Source organism: Conger conger, chromosome 10 (genome assembly GCF_963514075.1).
Source record: "Conger conger chromosome 10, fConCon1.1, whole genome shotgun sequence".
Taxonomy (NCBI): Eukaryota; Metazoa; Chordata; class Actinopteri; order Anguilliformes; family Congridae; genus Conger; species Conger conger.
Genome location: NC_083769.1, coordinates 23711757 through 23732347, shown reverse-complemented (window position 1 = coordinate 23732347; position 20591 = coordinate 23711757). Strand labels below are relative to the sequence as shown.

Sequence of the window (20591 nt, the reverse complement as noted above, 5' to 3'; positions counted from 1 at the left end):
AAACCTACCTATTTGGGCTGAATGATCACAGTTACGTGCAATTTTCACATGCACAACCATATCAACCTTATTCTATTGCCTGTGCAATTCAGCGTGCTCTCATCTCACTATGCTAGATTAAGGAATAGCATGGCCAACAATTATAATCATTTGCACACTGTTTAAGCAGTGCAAACCCTGGGCCTAAATATATTTTTGTGCTGTATTTGGACAGCAATGGAATGATTTCAGCAGAATTAAACATAATGAATAGAGTGCAAACTGCATAAACTATAAATCATTTTTTTATGTAAAAGCTATGTAATTCATACCAAGAGGCATGTACACTCTCTGACTGGCAACTTGGCATCGAAAGGAAAACAAAGCTCTCTGCCAATTGGGGAGAAAACCAGTCACAGGGCACTCCAGTGAACGGATCTGTTTATCTTAACCGTTTGTCTTAACACCTTTGAAAAATGACATCCAAGAGGGAAACAGGGATTCAGTTACTCATTCATTTAGTCCATCGTCCATCTGTCCTGCCTGCTTTATCTGGTTTGTCTCAGCCATGTTGAAGAAGTTAAACCATTGGTTTAAAAAGCAGACTAGGGCTCTGCCTCTCATTTAAAACTTCAAGTGATGCTTTGACTTGACTGTCAAACACTCACAGATGCATTTGAAGCAAAATGACTTGGAACATAGATAAAGGGAAATGTACTTTTGAGGTGAAACTTTAAAATTTCAAACTTAGCCGAGATGAAAAGGTGTCACAAAAGTTTATTTTGTTTGAGCAAACATTTGGCATGTGGCAGTGACTGCAAAAAGGTGTTGTCAACAGTGAACTTATAAAGTCATTGCATTGATTGGCTTTTCACAAGCAATTTGTGGTGCAGCGCATAAAGATGGAGGAAGATAATGGTCTTAAAAAGAGCAGGAAGACGGGATTTGAAGGAAAAGCGCTGTAACGAAAGGCAACGAGACGAGAGCCAGCCTCATTAGGAATGCAGAAGCACATCACTGCTGTGACAGCCACGTCAACTCTGCAGGATACGTGGTCTTAAAAGTCAAATATCCCCACTACACTCTGACAGGCACCGTATTCGGAATCTTTTGAGGGTTTCTTTGTCTCCTTTTCGTGTTTGTTGGGGGTAGGGGAAAATGTTGGGGAGTGACAGGCACATAAATTATCAGACGTATCAGATTAGGTTTTCTGAGAAATGGAGGGAGAGGGGAGACAAAAAGAGAAGAGCGAGAGTATGATGACCACTCTTCAAACAGCCAAAATCTAATTTAAAAGGCCCAAAAAGTGACAGAAAGGCCGGTGTCCTCTTGCAGCATTCTGCAGTGGCAGCTGCTGGCCTGTGTTTTGACTGACAGCTTGGTGTACGTTTTTGGCAGATGTGGGTGAGGGAAGTAGCAAGAGGTAGTTTGGAGATGCAATCTCATAGCAAGACATACCGCCAGGATGATCCTGCTCCTTCGATGACAGGAGAGGGCTGTGTGGCTCTGGATTAGGTTACGCTCCCACCCAGTTGCAGCCCTGGTGGAACTGGGAGGAGCTTGTTCATTGTTGTATGGTGGAGGTGCACAATTTTGCAAATTAAACAGGTGGCCATTTTGGACAAATATTCTTTGTTGATTAGTATGGTTTACTGAATGAAACATATCTGTTTTTACATTATTATGGCCCCTTTTATATTGTATATAGTGAGATATCACAAACTATTTTGAAGTGCCTTATATGTAAAAAGAATTATAATAATTGTGAATTAATGTAAGAATTATACACTCACTCAAACTTTTGCACACTTTCTGATTGATTTCAAGCTTTAAATAATCTCTTCTTCGGCTCACAAAAGGACAAAAAGTTCAAAGCCCTCCATGCCATAAATGCTGGAAGGTATGTAATAGCATTCTACATTTACTCCATTACATTTACTTAAGTACGTTTTTTTTTTTTTATTATACTTCTAAGAATTGTTTTTTTAAGGAGGGTGCTTTTTACTTTTACTCAAGTATATTTGCAAAGAAAAACATTTGGCTCCATTTCCCTGGCTACATTTTTAACTAATGCAATTCTTTTCAATTTATTCCCACAGAATTAGCCAGATATCTAGGTGAAAGCAGGAAAGTTCCTCTCAAATATAGACATGCAAAAACCATAATAATAATCACTTTTACTTCAGTAATTATTATTTTAAATTAACAATACTTTTACTTCAGTACAGTTGTTGGCTACTCTACCCACCTCTGGAAGTACTGTAGACAATGCTGTATCAGGTGATCTGGCACCCATGGAATTATGGTAGTGTCATCTATGTGTAAACAAGCCAGTTTCCTAATGTTATTTCTGCTCCCAATGGCTTCTGGGTGATTTGTTTCAATAAATAGCTCTGTGGCAGTACTGATGGTTCCAATCCACTGAGGTTAAGGGAGTCTGATCAGAACCGGAGGTGATATTGCAGAAAATGGTCGTGCTTTCATTGACTCCATAATGCCCAGTCAAAATTTTCAGGTTTATGGCTTCCCTCCATTATAGTTTAGTGTAAATCACTTGACAAAAAGGAAGAATTGTCTTGATGGGAGAGTTGGTTAAGATTTATTTGAACACACGTACGCTTTACTTTACCAAAATGACCTAAACTTAAACCTAACTGTCACATAAATGTGTGTTGAGCCTTCCATGTTCCCAGCAAGGAGGGAGTTATGCAGGAGTGGGCAGTAATCTGACCAGTAAAGTGAGGGGACTGCACAAATCCCAGCAGGCAGCAGCTACAGAGCCTCTCCCCTCTGTCACACCAGACTGAATCCAGTGAATACATTTTTGTGTTTGATGTCCGTTGCAGAAAGCCGCAAAAAGTCAGCCGGCCATTTCAGCTTGAACCCTCAGGATAATGTTTCGCTCCATTGATTTCAAAAACATCATCTGTAAAATATGGTTTTCTAATGCTTCTCTCTCTTGCCTCTGTATAGGCCTGCTGGTTGATTCTGGCGCCACAGGGATTGTATAACAAAATATTGAAATGTTGCAGTGCAGTGGTTCCCAAACTTAATTCAAACATTTGGAATCCCAATAATAAGATGTTAATTTTTAGATGAGGGATATCGGAAGGGGCGGGGGGGGAATCAGGAGGACTAAGATATATTTTAAAAAGTGTGTTTTTAGTTTGCGTCGAAATATGGGGTGGGATTCTGCTGTCCTGACAGTGGTGGGCAAGTGATTCCACCACTGAGGAACCAGAATGGAGAACAGGCGTGAACATGCAGCTCGACTGCCAGGTGCTCATAGTGAGGGAACCACAAGGCGACCAGAGCTGGCAGACCGGAGTGGTTTTGCTAGGGAGTAGGGAGCAATTGAAGATTGTATGTAAAGTGGGGCAGTCCCTAATTACACTAATATGCTTGACTTACACAGGGTAGTATGGCGGTGTGCTACCTGGAAATCAAACCTGCACCATTTTGGATAAAAGCCCACTTCCCTACCCATTATACCACACTGCTGCCCTGAACAGAAATCAGAGTAGAACCGAAGTGCATTGGGAGTTCAAAAGCTATATAGCCATATATCCTACAGAATATCAATAGTCAATGCTGTGATACTGTAATCCTACTTTGCACACTGGTGGATACTGCTGTCCCATATTAAAAGTGGCTTAGGTAAACTGTCCCCAACCAATTCATGACTTTCAGATCAGCTGAAGGAGGACAGTATGTCCTTATTGACAGGACAGTAAGAACGTTCTGTGCCCTCCAGATCTTGCTGTTTCATGCCGAGCTGCAGTGCTCTCAGTTTGTAATGCACCAGTGAGTTTTATGGGATGTAGAGAGCTGGAAGCTTTGCCCTGCAACGGGAGGTGATTTTGTAAATAAACCTGTCCTCTTTCTCTGATCCATTAACAGACCAGGAAGTGCATTGACCTGACCGCATTGGGAAAGGCTTCCATACATAAAATCTCCTGATTGAGTTAACATTTGTACAGAATACCCAATGGACACTTTTGTAAATAGTTATTTTAGTATAATTACTTGGAATTGAGCCACCCTCCTGAACTCATTCAGAGTTGGGGCATTAGATGAAAGTGGCTTTGATAAAAGCCTCCTCATTTCAATGCATGAGCAACATTAATGTGAGCCATCTCTGCTTATCTTGTCTCCTCCAGCATTCCTACCTGCCACAAAGTTGGAATTTGCAGAACATTGTAGTGTTTCCGGGTGATGCTGGGCAGGTGATGGAGAATGTGAGAATAATGTATTTTACAGTGACATTTTTTCTTGATTTGGCTCTGTACTCCCACAGTTTTAGATTTGTTAACAAACAATTCATGTGGAATTAAAATGCAGATTTTCAGCTTGATTTTCAGAGTATTTTTTCTGTTATTAAAGAATATTTATTTATTAAAGAGAGGCATAGGCCAAACAATAGGCTTATCCAAATAAAATCATTAGGCCAGAGCCCTAGCCCAAAATGCGTACTCTGAGATGCTTGATAAATATGGGACCAAGCCTAATGTAAACAGAAGTGATTTAAATTAAAGTCACTCCTGATCTTGTGTGCAGTGGTTCACTCAACTCAGCTCTGTTCTCAGGTGTCACAGTTTCAGTTTGGTCTGGTCAGGTTGTCAATGCCCATCTAATTTTTATTTATTTGATTAAAGGGTTCTTAAAATAGTTATCAAATCACTATTAAAAGCTTGAGAATGAAGATTTACTTTCAACAGGAAAAGTGCAATTAGGAAATAATACTCACATTATAGGTAACGCCTATCAATATAATAAATGTAGCATGAACTCAACTGGCATTAGACTATGTAAAAAAAAAAAAGAATAAAAAAATGTATTTGAATCTTAAATGAATAGTAGTTTTATACTTCAAATGTCATTATCAAAATGAATAAAGGCACACATTTGGGGGGGTATTTGAGGATTTTTGTAGCGGCCAAACCATGTTTATTTACATGAACCACTGCATCCATTTTGTAGTTTCTGCAAAGTGGCACAGCATATTTATGTGCCAATTAGGCTTCTGCAGAGTGGCAAAGCACATTTAGTACGTGCCAATTAAATTGTATTTTTAACTGCCTAACCAAAGTAAAAAATACAATTTAAGACAGCCAGTCTAGGAAGGGGTTTCTGTTTTATCTGCAAATGGGCCCAGGAAACAAAACCAGTCTTCCAGCAATAGCTGCACCTCACAGATAAGGGCATGGCTGGTTTGCATAATGGAGTCAATGTTCCTTCTCTCCTCTAAAGACAATAAAAACTCAATAATGATCTTAGAGATTAAACCATCACCTCTTCCATCCACTTATCAATAAAAGACTACTGCATTGTGCTTCAGTGCAGCCAAGAAATAACTGCTGATCTTCTGGGATTTTCATGCACAACAGTCTCTAGATTTTACTCGAAATAGTACGAAAAACAAAAAATCCAGTGAGCAGCAGTTCTGTGGGCAGAAGCTCTTTGTTAATGAGAGAGGAGAGGGGCCATGCATTACAGCAGTGGTATGCAGAAGAGCATCTCTGAACACACAACATATCAAACCTCTAAGTGGATAGGCTACAGCAGAAGAAGACTCAATTAGTCTAATAAATAAATTAGTCTAATAAAGTGCTCATTGAGTGTAGTGTAGTCTCATAATTCAACAACCAATTACCTTTTTTTCTTCTGTTCCCGGGAATCTCCGTGTAACTTCTCAGTACTGGTTGAGCTGCTTATAATATTACAGCAGAATTAGGGGTGCAAATAAAAAGGATGAGAATATATTAAATGTAATTGCTTAAAATGCAGTAGTGACACTTTCAGTCAAGGTGGATTTAGTATGATGCAGACTCAATTAAACTATTTGACAATTCTTATAGTTTGACATTTGCATCCAAAATTTATATGAAGCAATCAATACCAAAACCCTTATAGTATCCAAGTGTTTTGTATTAATGAAACTCTCATGAATGAAAACACTCTCATAAGTCTTCTCCAAATAAACTTTTACAGGAAAAGAAAATGATTTGCCTTTCGCTTGTACATTTAAAGAAAATCAATTGAGAAATAATTTGAGAAATTAAACTTTAATAGTCCTTCTTGTGATTGGTAACACTAAAACGTAATATGGCATAATGAGATTGGTGGAGAGGAAGAGGTGTTTTCTTTTGAAATGGGGAGCAGCAGTCATAAATCCCCATAGAGTGGCTGATGATTACCCATCGGGAGGTGAAGCGAAAGTCCCGCTGAATAGCATTTCCGTTATACTGCTAAGTGCTACGCTAGCGATTTTCTTCATAGATGACAACAACATCTTTATATAAGCAAATGAAGCATTAAACTGTTCTACAAACACACAATTACAAGGTTCCAGATCATCCGCAAATTGTTGCTATGCAGCTTTTTGTTGCTTTCAAAAATTTTCGAAGTTACAAACATACGGTCAGATTTATGTACCTAATGCAATAACAGAGATGACATTATCTCTCCTGGGGTGGTCAGTCTCACATACCAACACAGTTGCAGGCTGCCATGGATAGGCCACTGATTACACAAATGTATCCTATTTGGAATCAAGTTTATAACTTAGAATCATGCCAGTTAAGTCAGAGTTTTTAAATTGCACAAGTCAAGACGATTAAATGAATGCAGACACACTGTCGATGGCATTAGGAGCAGGTCCATTTTTGCAAATGTAGTCACTATGAACAGAAAGCATTATGGGAGGCTGAGTTTTTAGACCTTGGCGATCTAAAAACACAGAACATGACGTTTTACGAACTGAAATCCCATCGTATTATATAGTTATGTATTTAAACCATGAAAAACATACTTTGAATCCAGACTTCAACGTTATATAGTTTGCTTGTCTATAGCTTTCACTGCTCTATTTAATAGGGAGCAGTATACCGTAAATATAGTAGCTTTTCTGCCCTGACATTCACTGTCTCAGTCAGACAGAACAGTGATGCTGTTTAACCAGGAATTTTGCTCTGGGCGTGTTTGCTTCAGAGTACTCTATTCTATTTTTGCATGTCAGGTGACCAGTTCTCATATTTGAAAGATATTTAACAGATTAACACTGACTCACATGGATCAGTATTCAAACACCTCTCCATCCTTTCTCCCTCTTTTCTACTCTTTCTCTTTTGTTCTGCCTCCCCTTCCCCCTCTTCATTTATTCTTTCCTCTTTCTCTTACTGCTCTTGCTACAGCCCTCTCTCTCTGTCCCTTTGCTCATTCTCTCTCCTCTCTCTCTCTCCCTCTTTCTCCCCCTGCTGTCCTCTCTCCCTCTCTTCTCTCTCTCTCCTCTCTCTCTCCCTCTTTCTCCCCTTGCTCTTCTCTCTCTCTCCGTCTGCTCTCCTTCTCTCTGTCCCTCTCCTCTCTCTCTCTCCCTCCCTCCCTCTCCTTCTCTTTCTCTCTGTCCCTCTACTCTCCCTCCCTATGCTCTCCTTCTCTCTCTCTCTCTCTGTCCCTCTACTCTCCCTCCCTCTGCTCTCCTCTCTTTCTCCCTCCCTCTGCTCTCCTCTCTCTCCCTCTCTCTCTCTCTGTCCCTCTCCTCTCCTTCTCTCTCTCTCTCTGTCCCTCCTCTCTCCCTCCCTCTGCTCTCCTTCTCTCTCTCTCCTTCTCTCTCTGTCCCTCTCCTCTCTTTCTCCCTCCCTCTGCTCTCCTCTCTCTCCCTCTCTCTCTCTGTCCCTCTGCTCTCCTTCTCTCTCTCTCTCTCTCCTTCTCTCTCTGTCCCTCTGCTCTCCTCTCTCCCTCCCTATGCTCTCCTTCTCTCTCTCTCCTTCTCTCTCTCTCTCTCTCTCTCTCTCCTTCTCTCTTTGTCCCTCTCCTCTCTTTCTCCCTCCCTCTGCTCTCCTCTCTCTCCCTCTCTCTCTCTGTCCCTCTGCTCTCCTTCTCTCTCTCTCTCTCTCCTTCTCTCTCTGTCCCTCTGCTCTCCTCTCTCCCTCCCTATGCTCTCTCTCTCTCTCTCTCTCTCTCTCTCTCTCTCTCTCTCTCTCTCTCTCTCTCTCTCTCTCTCTCTCTCTCTCTCTCTCTCTCTCTCTCTCTCTCTCTCTCTCTCTCTCTCTCTCTCTCTCTCTCTCTGCACTGACTCAGGGCTCCAGCTGGTGTAACTGCTCTTCCGTCGCCTCCCCTGCTGGATGAATTATGCAGCACAATGCAGCACTCTGGAGTCCCGGCTGCAGCCTGTCCTTCTGCTCTCTTTCTGTGTACTCTCCCTCTCACTCTGTCCTACCTCTCTCCCCATGCTCCCCTTTTCCATCTCTCTCCCTCCCTTTCTCTCTCTCTCTCCCTCTCTCTCCTTTCTCACCCTTGTTCTCTCTGTTCTGACCTGTTCTCTCTCCCCCTCCCCTTCCTCTGCAGCGTGACGGTGGTGAGATGCATTTTGCTGCCAGGGGCTTCCTTGCATGCGGCACCCTGCTCTGAGCTCCAGACAGCAGGCTGTGCAGCATTGCTGGTAAGCTACGCACGTCCCTATACTGCACACACCACAGTCACCACGATGCACACTCAAATCACCAGGACGCACTACTGTCACCAGCACCTGTCAAGTCACAATCACCATACACACCAAGGTATCCCAGGTAGCACAAGTCATGTTGCTTTTCATAGTATTAATATACCCAGGTATTTCGGAGTAGGATTAGGAGTACCTCCACATTATCAGATTCAGATGGAGCGGTCCTTAGCACACACATTATGTGTGCCTGTCTGATAGCTGATGATTAACAAACAGAAAATGTTCTCATTATTTTGGCCTGTAGGGATGGAGTAGATGGATGGGAACACTTATGTAGGTAGCTGTGCTGGTAGCATTCACTGAAATATCTTATTCTAACAGTGCAAGGCAGTTTCTGGAGCCAAAGACTTTGAGTGACACTTCAGTTTTCTGCCAAATAATTGGCTCAGTATATTGAAAAATATTATTTGGCTCAATATGTTGAACAAACCCATTGCCATTTGCAAGAATTTTAAATGAAAAGAATCAGTACTGATTACTGCTCACTTATCAAAATAATGAAAGTGGTGATGGTACAAAGATACAATATCATATGGACAATGGCACGGTTATTAAAGCATGGTGAAATAATCATGCCACTGATTCATTGATCATCGGTCACGCAATGAAACTGTATTTGTCATATGTATTTGTCTAATTGTTACAAAGTTCTCAACGCTGTTTTTGTTTGTAGAAGAATTGCTAAGGTGATGAGCAGAGGTGTTTAAGAAACACTCCTGGAAAACGATGGAGTACAACAGACAATAAAATGAAAGTGAATATCCTCATGTAAGAGGTTCCAATCTGTTTATCAATAGTAATGCGTCTAAGAAAGGAAAGACCGATATTATCAATACAAGACGCGGCAGTAGAGAGCTGGAAGCACCTGCTGGAAAAGGCCAGGAGAAGAGCATTGGAGAGCTCTGAGAATTTTATTACAGCGTCTGAAGGACCCAGACTTGGCAGTAATCTGCTTTGGAAGTTGTGAATTGGAGACCCGTTGTATTACCCGGATGCCATGATCCAATTTGCCAAGAGCATGTAGGACTGGGGTGCCGAGCCGAGCGTGATTTCAGTATTCTGCAGGCGCTTGGCCGGACAGCTATGTGAAGAATGCCAGCTGTCAAGTAAACAAACAAAAGCTAAAATTGAAATTCCAGACGCTGGGTATAACACGTTACACTGTAAACAAATCACTCTCAAGCCCCAGCAGTTCTTGTGGGAAATGCTTACTGTGGGAGGCTTGGTCTGCGATCATCGCCTGATTTATTTAAAGCCATGGCCGGCGGACTCAGTGCCGGTTTTGCTGAATGAGTGCACCGGTGCATTTGTGAGACGTTCGCCATGCCGAAATCACAGAGCAAAAACACATTACCATCCGCTGTGAAAGGAGGCCAGGGGAAGAGGAGAGGCTTATGTAATTTGGGTGTCTGTTTAGGCTGTGCCGTTCTGACTGTGCTTGTACAGAGATAGAGGGGTAGCCCCAGCCTGTCCTACAAGTAAGCACTTAGACCCACTGTCAAGAGGGGGGCAAGGCGGGCTGAACTGAGGCTTATGGGCGATCAGGAGGGATGCGGAGGTAACGGAGTGAGAGGCAGGAGATTCCTTTCTGCCGCGGAGCAGCTCAGAGCTGTACAGACAGGCTGGGAGCCGGGGCTCACTGCTGCAGAGTGCTGCAGTACGAAGATGACACCCACTCATCCGCACGTGCTGCACGCGTGCTCTCCCGCGCCCCCGTGTGGTCTCAGACACCCTCGCAGATCCACCTATATGTATTATCAAGGTCGGGGTCAATTTAATTTCAGTTCAGTCGGCTCAGGCTTTGAGTTGAAATTGAAATTCATCTCATTAATGGAAGAGCCCTCACATGACATTTTTCATTTGAACGGGCATTTTTCAATGAATTTCAATGAATTTCAATTCATTTCCTGAGCTTGATTGAACTGAAACACAGTTGATCCCAGCCTTGATGGATGTATATATTTCCTCTCTATGAACATCTAATCCGTTTGGCTATTGCGCTGAGAAACGCCACAATCTCCCGCGCACATGCAGTATGTGAATGCGGATCCTCACATCTGAAGTGCATGTCGGATCACTTTGCTTCTTTAATTCCTGCAGTTAACCCTGGTTACCCTGTGTTCTGCTGCCGTTGAGTCTGAACAGCAGAACCTCATCTCCGCATGTAATGCAAAGCCTTTGATCAATTCCCAAGACCAGCAAAAGACAACCGATCGATACACCGCAGAGAAGTCGAGCTTTTATGAAAGACGAGAGCGACAGGAGTGATGGATGACAGTGTTGGCAGAGGTGAGAGAAGCAAAGATCTTCAGATAAGTTTCATCTCCGCTGCTGCAATGTCACAATTTGTTTCCAGAGCCCAGGCTTCAGCATGGTGTGGGTGTCTCCAGCGTAAGGGTTCCTCAGAAATATTGAATATTCCTCAGAAAACCATAGCAAAGAAAGTCCAAGGCCGACAGCTGTGCAAGAGAATGCTTTGTGCATTAAGTGAAGAAATGCCAAGCATCAAATGCTCAAGGAAATGTTCACATTTGGAGGCTGCAGGAAGTCATATTAGCATATAAAAATTGATTTTTATTTTGCATATAAATACTTTATTGAAAATCTTAGTGTATGGCTAGGTCATCATCTCTGGTTTTGGTATTCTATCAAATTTCTATCAGTTGGCTAATTGTGAGCTACTTTAGCTAGCTTCTAATAAATACTGTTGAAAGATGACTACAGGGAATGGAGTTGGGGGATCAGCTCAGAGTATCCTAGGTATTGGTGATAGTCCATCATACAATAAACCAAGTTGCTTGAGTTATTCCAATTAAGTAACTTGTTTATGATACGGCAGCATAACAACCTGTTTCATAGCATATGACCCACTTGGGAATCAGGCCCAGTACCCGAGGAGCTACCATAACTGCAGCTCCATATGTTTTAGCAACAAGCTGCTGTGTTATAAGAGCGCAAAATAAGACAGGAAATTAAGTGCACAGAGCTGCATTAGCAACAAAATAATCTCCCTGATAACCTTTTATCTGGCACCAGGGATTACACACACACACACTGCCAATGCCACTGCCATGGTGTTCCACGGCATGCATATACACATACAAACACATACAAACATACACACACACATCAATATGTTGGTGGTGTAAATGGCCCCTCACATAAATTCTGTACACTTTTGATCCAGTAAAAACCTTTCAACAAACTGTTTTGAACTCACCTCTCTTTAGTTTTCAGTTTGAGGAACCAAAAGTAATTCCATCTGCTACCCAAACAGAAATGTGGTCTGCAATCTTCAAAAGACCACTAGGCATTGCTGAGACACTGAAGGGGGTGTCATTATCCAGACTTTTAGGCAGCTGGGCTTTCCCACAGAGCAATCGGGCTTCTCAGCATGTCAACCGTACCCATCAGAGATCATATCTCTTGCCCGCTGTCAGCAAAAATGTAGTCTCTCCAGGGTAGATGAATATATGACCACTAAGAGTCAGTGTATTCCTTTGTATGGAAGAAAAGACCATACACTACACTCCCAAGTGCCTTCCAGCAACATACTTATTGATGTCGTCTTTATGTGATGGAACACTGGCTTTGAGTAACATTATTCTCACCTGTTATTGCCTCACACAGCTGCTTCAGGTACAGCAGTGAAAGTGCCCCTTCACCTGCATACCAAGTCCAGTTCCTTGATTGTATCCGTATGGTCAAATCCCTGTGTTTCCTCGCCCTCTCTGCTTTGTTGCTTTTGATGTTTCTGGCTGAATTGTGTCTGAATAGAGTTTCTGGTCCTATATTCAAGTTTATGATTTTTCATCAAGAAACATTCCCCAGGAAGGATAGAGCATTGATTTTCCACGTCTGAATAAATACTTACAAGATGCCTCAAGTGAAGTGTTTCACCTTTTGAAGGTAAAGGTCCCAGTGCTGTCATATCTGACAGCTTGTCCCTGAAAACAAATTCTCTGGAGTGATTTTCATTAAGGTTCAACACAGATAGCCAATACTGTTCTGGCAAATCCTTTGTAATCATTTTGTAATTATGTAATTATTTGTGGATTTGATATGAGCAGATGTGTGATAAATATGCAAATGAAAGCAATTTTCTTGACCAAAGATTATTGGATATTTTCAAAAGCGTGAGCATTGTCTCTTTGTCCATAGAGACATTTCACTTTTTATATTTGTCATTTTTTTTAGTGCTTTAGAGTATACATTTGGCTGTAACTGAATATGTTTTATTATGTCCAAGTTTGGGACAATCAAGAGTATATTTCAGGCCTTCATACTTGCAAGGCTTTTGTGTTTTCCATGCAGTTATACAGTGGCTTCAGAAAGTATTCAGACCCCTTCACTTTTTGCAAACTTTATTGTGTTGTAGATTTCATTTTAAATTGATCAAATCTACACTCAATATCCCATAATAACAAAGTGAAAACATGTTTTCAGACATTTTTTTTTAAATGTATTAAAAATTAAAAACTGAAATCTGTAATTTACATAAGTATTCAGACCCTTTGCTGTGGCACTCCAAATAGTGGTCAGGAATCAAAAATTACTCTTGAGTGAAAGGCACATGTCAGGCCACTTGGAGTTTGCCAAAAGAGGAAAAGGGCATGATGAAAAAGATTCTCTGGTCTGATGAGACAAGAATGTAACTCAGAACTCAGGCAGAACTCCAAGCTCTATGTCTGGCGATCGCCAGGCATGGCTCATCCCCTGGCTAATACCATCCCTACAGTGAAGCCTGGTGGCAGCATCATGCTATGGGGATGCTTCTTAGTGACAGGGACAGGAAGAAAGGTCATTGAATAAAACCTGCCTGGGGGGCCAGTTCATCTTTCACCACAACAATGACCTGAAGCATACAGCTATTAAGGGTCTGAATACATATTTAAATGAGATATTTCAGTTTTTGATTTTTAATATATTTTCTAGAATTTTGAAAAGCATGTTTTCACTTTGTCCTTGTGGATTATTGAGTGTAGATTGATGGGCATAAATCTACAACAAAAAGTGTAGAGTCAAAAAGTGAAGGCGTTTGAATACCTTCTGAAGCCACTGTATGCTTTGAGATATATACTTACACTGTGCACACATTCCAATTTAAGTGTGTAGAACAGTCTAAGCAAGGAGGACAGTTGCATTCCCTCGTACTGCCAGTAGATGCTGCCAGTTAGGAAGATTACTAATCGTGACTGGCTGCAAAATACTGGGTACAAAAAGCGGGACTTCATGACAATGATATTACAAAAGTGGTTTATTTTTACAGTCCATGGATTCTGTTGGCCAAGCAATAGGATCTGTAACAATATTCTGCTGAAAGTCAGCCCAGCATGGTGCTTACTCTGAAGCCAGTGGGCTGTGCTGGAGGCTCAAGCTGGGATGGGAATGATGAATTAACACTGATTCACCGCAGTGTGCCTCACCATATCAAAAATAAACTGCTTCATCATGGGTGCTTTAACCCTTTAATGTGTAAGATGGTTGGTATGGTTGCCCAAAGTCTCCAAAAAGCTCTCCAAAAAGGATTTTTGCATCACATTTAAAATTTTAATTTATTAAGACCAGAGTCTTGTTAGCCTCACAACTACAGGTTTATTTATAGCAAATCTAAATTATGTAATTACCACGTATGTATATTCATTTTGCTATGCAAACACAGCGATATTCCTAAACTGTCCATCACCTGAATATGACACATTATACCTTGTTGGAAAGGGTACAAGTAACTTGGCAATGTATTTATGCAGCAATAAGAATAGTTCAAGATGGTAGGGGTTAATAGTATTCTTGAAAATGTCTGAACAGCTTACAAAATAAACTTCAGTGTTAGTCAGAAATCAGTCATAGCTTCATAATCAGGTGGGATATTTGGTTCCATAAATGTGTCTGTATCAAATAATTAACAAAATGTGTATTTCTATCAAACCAGAAATATGTTGGCCCAACGTGGAAAAGCATGTTTAATGAACTTCTGAATTGTATATATTTTTTCTTGTATTGGAACATGATTTTTTGAACTAGTATTGCCTTTTATTGTCTGTGTCTGTGGCTAGGTGAGGGTTGTAAACCATGAGCATGGCGTGTTGGAGCCTGCTGTTTTATTACATTGCAAATAAGAGGCTGATAAGCATCTAAACTGCTGTTCTTGCTAGGGGAGAGTCGTTTTAACAATCTATTTCGCAGTTTTATTTATTTATCACAGTTTTTCGTATGATATACATATGAACAATTGAATGAATAATTTGAGACATTGACGACTCTACTACAAGGGAGTAAAGTGGATAGATAAACTTTCCTCATTGCATCATGTTTTAGGTAAAAAGATTAACGGCACTCACTATTGGCAATAGTACGATATGCTTTTATTTTGTTTAGAAATTCAGAGAGGTAATGAGAAAAAAAATCTTAATTAAAGCTTTCATTAAAAAGGAACACGAAGTTACTACATGTCACTGTGTGTGTGTATGTGTGTGTGTGTGTGTGTGTGTGTGTGTGTGTAATGCACGCGTGCATCTGTGTGTGTGCATGCCTGGGATATGATAGGAGTATAAAATCTGAAAGAATGTAATGTAGAGACAAAAAAAAGGCCAGGTACTAAAATACTGGAGACTTATCAACTTATCAAACCCATTGTGCCAGTGCTGCAGTCAAAGTCAATGCCAAATTTTCTTCAATAGCTGTGACATTTATGACTCAACCTGCCCACCCTGCCGCAAGCATCTCTTAGACCACACTGATCACAATCATATTCAGTTTCTCCCTTTTACCATTGTCAAAATATATAGCCGATGTTGGGTTAAAACCAATGCAAACAGCATGTTAAAAAATCTGTTGTGCACAAATGTGGTTATATTTTTGGTATTATGAATATCAGTAATTGGAAAACAGATAGTAAAGTATGTTTAATTTGTTAATTTTGTTAATTTACCACTTACCCCTGTGTTCTTATTTCAGTCTTTTATTTGCAGTGAAAACTGCTCGAAGGTACCTTGTCCCTAATTCCTATGCAGTCCACTCAAATGCTCTCCTAACTGCAATGTCACCTCATTTAAAATTCTGCGTTGATTAAAACAATGGAAAATCCTCCACAGTTCATGTGTACATTCACATGACAATTTACTGCACAGTGTTCAAACTAAACTGACGCCCTTAATAAGATGCCCCCCAAGGTCACCTTCAGCAGGGGGGCGTTAGTCACTTCTTAAAAGTATGGCTTAGTTTTGCATTCACACCACAAGGGGTTAAGCCCACTCTCCCAGCCCGGTGCTGAAGAGATGCGGAAGCATCCTCTGTAGAAAATGTAACAGAATACTGCAGTGCGTGTCATCCCCGCGCAGGGAAACTTGCCTGGGAGCTTGAGAAAGTCCCACTCTGTTCCACCCTTCTGCTGTGACGGGGCTGTGCCCTTTTACAACTAAGCAACCCAGAAAAGATACAAAGCGCATCATCTGCCGCAGTTTCCGCTGTTCTCAGCTGCCATTGTCTCTCTAAAGAAATATTACATGAAAGCAAGCACACCTCAGGCGGGGAGGGGGTCTAAAGAACTGCAGTGACCGAAAACAAACGGCAGCAACCAGCTCGTATTTAAGAGGAGAAACTGTGGCTTACCTTGCAAGGCTCTCGCTTCCCTGGAGAAACTTGTATAGTGCACTCAGGACACTTTGAAAGAGTCTTAAATAAAAAGCACTTGAGAGGGAGATGTTCTTCAATCTTACTTTCCCTTATTTGCCCCCGTTAAAAGATGAGCCTGGTCTCTTGCACCATCCCAAGTGCACTGTTCTCTCACGTCGTTCAGTACTGACACACGCACAAAAGCACGGACCTCAGGACTGAAGTGTTAAATTGATTGGATCAGTAAGGGAAAAAAACTCCACACACACACACACACACACACTGCAGTTTCTCTCCTACAAGCCCTTCTGCTGTTACTGCTGTATTTCCCAGCACTGCCACCTGATTGGCTGGGCTGCTGCTCAGAAATAAAAGCTCTCGTTTTTAATTGGGAGGGGGAGTTTTTATGGTAAATCCTGGATTCCGCACCACCCCTGCCCTGTCTCCTCCACACACATCCCCCCCTCCATTTTTATTTTATTTCTGAGCGCGTGTGGATAGGAATGCTGAGCTCTGCTAATTTAGACAGAAAGCAAGGGGAAGGGAAGGAGAACAGTGAGAATGAGAGAGGGAAAGAATAAGAGAAAATAAGAGAGAGAAGCATTTAAATGTGTGGACATGCACGACAGAGGGCTCAGTGTGAGGTTGGCGGGCTGTGCACTCACTCAGGAGCTGCACGGTCCCTGTTCTGGGTGACATCCTGCAGTGGTGGTGCTCTCCCCCAGCCTACTGCAGAGAGAACCACCATAGCCGGCTATGCGACGGCACATATGGCTGGCCACAGGGGGTGATGGGAGCAGTAATGCCCAAGAGTTCACTGCTAATGTGCTTCCTCATGAATTATTTACAACACCCTGAGGAGGATGCTCAATCGGCCAAGCTGACAAGCTAAACCTCTGTCATGTTGGACATGTGGAAAGGGAGGCTGTGACGGTTTCCCCTGGTTCAGGCGGTGCTGTTCATCATCGTTATGTACTGTGCCAATAACACTGTTCTGAATGGAGGAAGAGTGAGAGATTAATAGTACAGTAATGATTAAACTTATCTATTATATTGATTGACCCCTAAATACAGAAATGCTCCTATTGCTCCTACCCCTAAACACAGAAAAGCATCCTATTGCTCCTACCCCTAAATACAGAAATGCTCCTATTGCTCCTACCCATAAACACAGAAAAGCCGCCTATGGCTCAGTTTCAAGCCTGTTAATTTGCCTGACTGGTAGATTGACTTTAGTGCACCATAGACATCACAGCTCAGACATCCAAAATCTTTCTGTTCAGCGCATTAAGACATCAGTGTTATTCTAAGAGGTTTCTTAGATATGAAAGATGTGAAACCTCAAAAGCTCTTACCTCAAGTTCCATCAGAGTAATACTAATATTAATATTAACCTTTTTTTGGAGTCTATTCAGCCATATAATACAATAATTTTAGGACAATGCATATATTCCTTCACTTTAAGTAATATTCATTTCTGAAAGACTTGTTGGTTGTGTCAAATTCTAGGAACGTACTATATGTCATTACTTGTACTACCTGCAATAAATTGTATGTGGGTGAAAAACAGCACACACTACTCACATACTTGAAGCAATATAACATATGCAGATTTCATGTTCAAATTGTTACACTTACTTTCAGCAGCATCAGGCTAGTATTACCCATTCGCTTAATGAGAGAATGGGTTGAATTGTGAAAACACTGCTCTCTGGTGGTGAAAAAACATTTATTATTTACGGTGTCAGAGTTTGGAAACCAAATAAGAGTAATGAATCGTGCATACCAATAAAGAATAAATTGCAATATAAACAAGTTTTTTAATGTTTCACAAATAAGGTGGTATGATTTGGATTTCACGCAGTTACTTTTAGCCTCCACATTTTGCTCTTGCCATAAATCTGACTCAATTGAATAAACTCACTGAGCATTTATTTGGAACACCATACTAATACTGGGTAGTGCCTCCCTTTGCTCTCAAAACAGCCTCAATTCTTCATGGCATGGATTCCACAAGATGTTGAAAATATTCCTTTGAGATTCTGTTCCATGTTGACATGATTGCATCATACAATTTCTGCAGATTTCTCAGCTGCACATTCATGCTGCAAATCTCCCATTCTACCAAATGCCAAAGGTGTTCTATTGGATTCAGATCCGGTGACTGGGAAGGCTGCTGAAGAACATTGAACTCATTGTCATGTTCATGAAACCAGTCTGAGATTACTTTTCCTTTGTGACATAGGGCATTATCATGCTGGAAGTAACCATTAGAAGATGAGTACATTGTGGCCATGAAGGGATGCACATGGTCAGGAACAATACTCAAATAGGCTGTGGCATTCAAGCGATGATTGATTGGTATTAACGGGCCCAAGGTGTGCCAAGAAAATATTCTCCACACCATTACACCTCCACCACCAGACTGTTGACACATGGCAGGTTGGGTCCATGGATTCATGCTGTTTTTTCCCAGTCTTCAAATGTCCAGTTCAACTGGTGAGCCTGTGCCCACAGCAGCCGCAGCTTTCTATTCTTGGCTGTCGGAAGTGGAGCCCAACATGGCCTTCTGCTGTTGCAGCCAATCCACCGTGAAGTTCAACATGTTGTGCATTCTGAGATGCTTTTCTGCTCACCACAATTGTACAGTGGTTATCTGAGTTAGTGTAGCCTTTCTCTCAGCTCGAACCAGTCTGGCCATTCTCCGTTGACCTTTCTCATCAACAAGGCATATCCATCTGCTGAACTGCCACTCACTGGATGTATATTTTTTTGTTCACCATTCTGAGAAAACTGTTGTGCATATAATCCCAGGAGATCATCAGCTACGTAAATAAATTCATTACATTATTTAAATTCATTTTAGATTCATTTCAATAGATCTTTTAGATTCATTCCTAGATTTATTTCTAGATATTGATTTTTTATAGAATGAATGAATATAAAAATTTAATATCAAGAAATGAATCTGAAAAAGAAATCTAGAAATGAATCTAAAAAGAAAATATCAAGAAATGAATCTAAAAACGAATATCAAGAAATGAATCTAAAAAAGAATATCAAGAAATGAATCCAAAAATAAAATATTGAAATGAATCTAGAAAGAAAATATCCAGAAATGAAACTAAAAAAGAAAACAGAATGAAACTAAAAATTATGAATCTAAAAGAATGAATCTAAAAAGAAAATATAAAATGAATCTAAAAGGAAATATCTAGAAATTAATCTAAAAAGCAAATAGAATCCAAAAATTATGAATCTAAAAGAATGAATCAAAAAAGAAAATATCTAGGAATGAATCTAAAACGTATATAGAAAAGATTATGAATCTAAAAATAAAATATCTAAAAAAAATTAAGAATATATAGAATATAAAGAAAATAGCAATGAATCTAAACAAATCTAGAAATTAATCAAAACAGATTTGTTAGATTCATTTCTAGATATTTTAATTCATTTTTTAGATTCATTTTTAGATTTCTTTTTTAGATTCACTTCTAGATTTAGTTTTTTTGCTCATTTTTAGATTTAGATTTTTAGACTCAATTTAGATTAATTGCTGGATAATTTCTTTAGATTTATTGCTATATTCTTTCTTTATATTGATTTGTAGATTTTTCAGGTTGAATGAATGAATCTAAAAAAGACTATCTAGAAAAGAATAAAAAAGAATATAAATAATATATAGAAAATAAAATATCTAGAAATGTATCTAACAAATCTGTTTAGATTAATTTCTAGATTTCTTTTTAGATTCATTTCTGGATATTTTCTTTTTAGATTAAATTTTTTAAAAATCTAAAAAGAAATAATATAAAGAATATCAAATATAAAGAATATTCTAGAATATAAAGAAAATAGTTAGAAATAAATCTAAAAAAGAAAAAGAAATCTAGAAATGAATCTTAACATGAAAATATCTTGCAATTTTCTTTTTTAGATTAATTTCTGGAGATTTTCTTTTTTAGATTCATTTCTAGATTTTCAAAAGAGCCAGGTTGGATATTTACATTCCAAGACTTTGCCTTTCCATTTGGTCCAATTTATTTATATTTTTATATTTTCGTTTCCATTCATTTTAATTTCTATATTCCTTTTTTTTTTTACACATATTTATATATATATTTATTTATTTTATTTAAACAAGTAGTCTCATTCCACATTTTTTTATAATGGTGACTGTCTCTACTGTAATTCAACACAGATCCTTATTGAACAAGCTGCAATTATATCCATGTGTCTCTATGTACAGTGTGTTCAAGCAAGCAGTTACCTTTTGCTTAATGTTGCCAGTGAAAAAAATACTGATCTCATGTAGACAGTGAATCAGAACTTAATTTGAACCTCATCTAAAATAGACAATGGATTTTCTGCTTTGTTCAGGGAAAAGGGAGAAATGCCTCCTTACTGGCCACTAACAATTCCAGCAGCTTGTTTTTCCCAACGAATTACTAACCAAGCAAAGGCCTGTTTAGCTTCAGCCAGAACAGGCTGA

At 40.0% G+C, this 20591-nt stretch overlaps 1 protein-coding gene across 2 annotated transcripts in view; it reads right to left on the bottom strand.

Moving 5' to 3' along the window:
- The window catches only part of LOC133139090 (synaptotagmin-2-like), a 104052-nt gene extending 87740 nt beyond the window's left edge, over positions 1-16312 (bottom strand). For both annotated transcript variants that reach the window (XM_061258386.1, XM_061258389.1), the window contains exon 1: positions 16094-16312. The gene's annotated coding sequence lies outside the window, so the exon portion shown is untranslated. The remainder of the gene's footprint in view (positions 1-16093) is intronic.
- Between the last annotated feature and the right edge of the window lie 4279 nt (positions 16313-20591).